Consider the following 5,934-nt stretch of genomic DNA (forward strand, 5'->3'; position numbering starts at 1 on the left):
TTTTACTCCTGCATCTTTTCGATCGTTTCTTCCTTATATTTGCCCTTTTCCTTTCCTACTTGGCGAGACTTGGCTTTCCCTTCAAGGATCTTTTTGTGGTCTTTGTCCAGCTTTAGTCTAGTGATAACCACCTTGCTGGGGTGAATCCCCACATGGACCGCTGTGCCATTAGCCTTTTCCTGCTGCACCTGCTCAGTATAGATGACATATTTCTTCCTGTAAACTCGGACCTCTTTGCCAATTTGCTGACCTTTATAGTGTCCTTACACAACCTGAACTTCATTGTCCTTTCGGATGGGCATATATCACACATTGTACTTCTGCCTCAGCTCTTTGGAAAGGGGGGAAGATGTTATTTTCCTTCGGATGTGGGAAGGTGCATTGAAATGCCTTTTACAGTTCTTGCTTCGGTCAGAAGCCACGAAAGGATTGAACTTCATTTTGGCCGCTGCAGCTCTGGCGATGGCCGTGCAAGAGAAAGCGAAAAAAGTAAATTTTATCCTATTTTCAAGACAGAGGTAGGTTTGCAAATTAGAGCCAGGCATGTGCTCAAGTATATTCCATGGAAACCTCAAGATAGGGGCATTTACAATTATACTTCAAAAAGATGGCTTCCAGCTCCTGGAGAAAGATAGTCTGAGTTTGTAAACCTGGCAAGAGGTATATACAAAGGTTTACAACTCACATAGGCAAGTTTGTTTTATTGCTTCTTTTTTTCTCTAAGAAAACAGAAATTAAGGTTCTAAAGTCAAGAAGGGGGTCTGTCTTAATACTTAGTCAAATTGAAAGGAACATTAAGGATCTTAGTCAACTGATAATGCATCCCACGTCATTATTAAAGGGGGAATCAAAATTGGGACCAGCAGTTAGCGTAATGGCTATGTCGCTGGACTCCCACATAGTCTACCGCAGTTCAAATCCCGGACCTGGTGGCTTAAAATTCACGCTGGGCGCGTGTGCGTGCGTGCCCAAGATCCCAAGGGGAGAATGGAGGAGAAGGGATTGTGGCGTGGCCATACCCCTGGGGGGTGATTTCTTGCTTTCTGTCTCTATGTCTCTTTGTCTGTCTGGCGAGCGCACGTGCCCTATAGCAAAAACCTCTCAAAACAAAACAAAACAAACAAACAAAAACCAAAATAAGTAAGTTTCAGTTTTCCCTTCTTTAATGAAGTTTCATAATGTTTAAAAAAATCTTTTAAATTTGTTTAAAGATTTTAACCTCAAGTAAATTTGAAAAACTTTCATAAGGTTTTTTGAAAATGTTAAAAGTATTTATAATGACAGCTAAGCCCTTTTATCAATTGAAACCTTTGTGGTTGATTTTCTTAAGTGAAGGAAAGAAAAATAAATGTACATTGAATAATAATATTTATTACTAATTTCATCAAAATTTCATTGCTCAATTGTTAAACTTCTAATACTCATTTAAATAACTATTTTTAAATTTTTTTCTTTTCTTTTTTTTTTTGAGAGGTTTTTGCTATAGGGCGCGTGCGCTTGCCAGACAGACAGAGACAGAAAGACAGAAAGCGAGAAATCACCCCCCAGGGGGGATGGTCACGCCGCAATCCCTTCTCCTCCATTCTCCCCTCGGGATCTTGGGCACGCACGCACATGTGCCTGGCATGAGTTTAAGCCACCGGGTCCGGGACGCAAACCACGGTCGACTACGTGGGAGTCCAGCGACACAGCCATTACGCTAACTGCTGGTCCCATACAGACTATTTTATACAGTGCATATTGATACCATATGTCTATCTGTTGTTTTGAGAGTTTTTAAATTTTTTCTTTTTTTTTAATGAGGAGAAAGGGAGAGAGTCTTCATGTTTTTTTGTTTTTGTTTTTGTTTTTTCCTGGAAGCCAGAGAACTACAAAGCTACACAGCAGATTTACAATAGGCACACTATTTATACTAGGCTGGTACCTTGGGAGGGAGGAAGTCATTGAGCTGTATAACTTGTATCTCTGTCCCCTGCTGTTTCGTAGTACAAAGATCAACTGGAATATCTGTTTGCCTGCTTCGCCAATTTGAGCAAAGATTTTGTAATAAACCTGAGAGCCAACAGGGGTAAAAAAATATTCTCATGTGTGTCTTAAATGTTCTTATTGAAGTGGAAAAAGACAGCACTCTTATTGCTCTTAAATTCTTCCTTTATGTTATCTGAGCATTCCTCTGTGTACTTTCAAACTCAGCAAAGACTTTCAGAAAGAGGCAATAGAGAAGAGACTTGATAAACCAATATCTGAATAATTTAGGTGGCATTAAGAAGAACTGGGAATCATTGAGAGGCAATATCTAAGAGTAACAGCTTCAAGTTGCGAGCACTACTTGTAAGAGATTCACTGGAAAGAAATCAGGAATTTTCTTAGAGGCCTGGAGACAGAACCTATAGAGAATGCTTTGCTGTTTTGATTTTTGCCATAGGGTATGTGTACTCGCTGAAGAGAGAGAGAGACAGAAAGAGACAACGAGCAATCGCCCTCAGAGGGGGGAGATGGCCATACTGCAATCCCTTCTCCTCCATCTCTCCTTGGGATTTTGGGCACCTACCAGTCAGTGCCTTGCATGAGTTTCAAGCCACCAGGTCTAGGACTCAGACCTCAGTTAGCTTGTGGGAGTCCAGCACCTTAACCACCAGGTCACCTACTGGCCTTTAGCAAATGGTTTTTAAATAAAATGCTCCATTTGGTTATGTCTAGGGTTAAACTTTACCAATACATTTGGATTTATTCACAAATCCCTGCAGGCTTTTATCTAGTCTAAGGACAATGTCCTGTTTTCATGCATTTTTAATTGACTATGGCTCAGGATGATTTTCCCTCATCATTGTTGTTATCATCATCCCCTCTTCATCATCATCGTGGATCTGCGTCGGTTCTTTAAAGTGATGGTTCTAAACAGTGATGTTTATAAAGTTGCCAAACCTTCCTTCCTGACTTCCACCACCTGTTGCTTCTCAGAAAAGAACCGAGTATTTGCATGCACAGGGTTTTCAAACACATGGGAAATGAGAGAATTTATTATATCAAACACATATGAGAAGCTGTGATAAATTTATGTGACAAAGACAGAGGGACAACTGGCAGCTGTTTTTATTTCTCTTTCCTCAGGATAAGAATAACTAACACTGCTAATATGTTCGGGCCAGTGTTACCACTTGTGCCACAATGATTGGAAATACCCTAAGGAAATCGCTTTTAAATTAAAATTCATTTGCATTAACTGCAAGGTGTGAAAATAGACATTAGTGTCTAAAGGCAAAATTAACATTTAATTTAGATATTTTTTCTTTTTTTTTAAGACATCAAGAACAGACCAGGAAGGAAGAATTATTCCTCTGTGGTACTGTGTGATGGGACTTTTCTGTGAATTGCTGGGGAAGTATCTTTGTCGTTATTTTTCCTTTTGGGACGGTGTTTTGTAGCAGTCCAGTATATTTACAAAATAAAAGAATGTTTAGTTTCTTATTTTTTTCCCTAGCAGTTTTTCCAATGCATTTGTTTCACTGTTGAAAGAATTTGTCCCTTTTATCTAAGTTGCCAACTTTATTGAGATAAAATTTTTCATATGTTGTTATTATCATTCAAAATAACTAAAGGGTTGGTAGTGACACTTCCTCTCAGCCCCGTATTGTAAATTTCTTACATTATCATATTGGTAATGGATGACACTTTTTATTTTGTCTTGATCTATATCATTTCATAGTGTTATACATTTGATAGACATTTTGTAAGGACTAGCTTCTGGCTTTTCATTATTGAACATTCATATTCTATTTTATTGAAAAATCATTATAATTTCTTTTTTATTTAATTTTATCTATTTATTAATTTACATTTTTTATACATCTAATCACATTATTTAGCTTACAAGGTGAACATTTCAGTATGTGAACATTTCTCCCTGGTCCAGTTGATCAAAATATAACGACACTACCTGCCTGTCCTGTCTCCGTATCCCTCCTCCAAATGTCCTTCCCAAGGCCCGCTCCTCCACACACACCACATCTAGCATGGAAACAGCACAATACCCGTGAGAAGTACTTAAGATTTAAAGAAAAAAATCACTATTAGAAATAGAAAATACTCTAAACTGAATATCAATTGTAATGAAAAATCATTATAATTTCTAATCTCTACCTCCCTTGATTTGCCAAACTTTTCCTGTTATAGGGATATTGACCTAGATCAATTATGTAGAGGCTTTTTTGTTTTGCTTTTTAATTAAATATATCCTTTTGTACTTATAAATTTCCTTTTACTTCAATAGGCACTGAAATATACATATATGTATATTCATTGATATTCAGTTTAGAGTATTTTCTATTTCTAATTGTGATGTTTTCCTTTAAATCTTAAATACTTCATGGGGTATTGTGCAGTTTCCATCCAGTTAAGATATTCTAATTGTCTTAATTCCACTGTGATCAGAGAACACACTTCATGTCATTCACTTGCAATATTTTGATGACCTCTATGGTCATGTTTATACTTGTTTTTGATAAATGATCCACTTTTACTTGAAAAGATACACATCATGTACCATGAGCTAAATGTTTAGCTCCTCTCCAAAATTTATGTGTTGAATTACTAATCCTCAAGGAAAAAGTATTAGGAAATGGGGCCTTTTTAGGAGATTATTATGTCATAAATTAGAGGTCTCTAGAATAAGAATAATGCCTTTGTAAAATAGGAACAAGAGAATTCATTCATCCCTTCTTTCATGTAAGCACGCATTAAGAAATCACCAGGAGCAGATTAAGACATTGTGTCAAGTTGGTTCAGTCTTCCAAAACTGTACATATTGTAGATTAAGACGTTATATTCCGAACTCATGATTATAAATAACTCAAATCATTTTGTCTGCTCTTCTTATTGACAAATATGTTAAACTTTCCCTCATGATTGCAGATTTCTTTTAAATTTCTGTTAATTGTTTTCTTCCATTATAAATTATGAAGCTATCCTATGAAGTATATGTTTATGTAGGATTATATTACTTGATGAACTTGCCACACTAAGAAATATCCCTCTTTTTACTGTAGTAAAATGCTTTGCTTTAAAATCAACTATGTGGGAGGACCAGCAGTTAGCATAATGGCTATGTTGCTAGACTCCCATGTTGTTGACTGCAGTTCGAGTCCCAGACCCAGTGGCTTAAACTCACGCTAGGCGCGTGTGCATGCGTTCCCGAGATCCCGAGAGGAGAATGGAAGAGAAGGGATTGCAGCATGGCCATCTCCCTTGGGGGGTGATTTCTCGCTTTCCGTCTCTCTGTCTCTTTCTTTCTGGTAAGTACATGCGCCCTAAAGGAATAAAAAAACCTCTCAATTAAAAAAAATCAACTATGTGGGAGTGGTATTAGTATAGCTAAACCAGTTTTATTTTATTATTTTGTTATGATATAAATGTATTCCCATTGTTTTAACATCTCTGTGTTTTGTGCTATATACTAAGAAATATGTAATGTACATCATTTATAAGCAGCATATGGCTGGAAGGTTTTGGACAAACTGAGAATTTTAGTTGTAATAAGTACTTTAGTTGGAAATTTAGCAATCTATAGTTTTTTCCTAGCCAATCTGCATGTGAAATAAAGATACAGTCACACAACTGTATAAATGTCACTAACCAAACAGAATCGTATTTTCTACAGATATGTTTGAGAGGACTAGCCAAAATCTTTAGTGTATCAATCATCATTATTTTTTTTAATTTTAAAGAGAGATAATTAGCTATAGAGGATGTGCACTAGCCATAGAGACAGAGAGACAGAAAGTAAGAAATCACCTCCGCACGAGGGGATAGCCATGCCCAACTCTTTCTCCTCCATGCTCTTCTCAGGATCTCGGGTACACATGCACATGTGTCTGGCATGAGTTTCAAGCTGCCGGGTCTAAGACTTGAAATGATAGTCGGCCATGTGGGAGCCCA

General features: G+C 37.2%; 1 pseudogene; it reads right to left on the reverse strand.

The window, feature by feature from the left end:
- LOC106736204 (60S ribosomal protein L26-like) lies at positions 1 to 450 on the reverse strand (annotated as a pseudogene).
- Positions 451 to 5,934: the final 5,484 nt, after the last annotated feature.

The sequence above is a fragment of the Tupaia chinensis genome, unplaced genomic scaffold (assembly GCF_000334495.1).
Source record: "Tupaia chinensis unplaced genomic scaffold, TupChi_1.0 Scaffold000687_1, whole genome shotgun sequence".
NCBI lineage: Eukaryota > Metazoa > Chordata > Mammalia > Scandentia > Tupaiidae > Tupaia > Tupaia belangeri.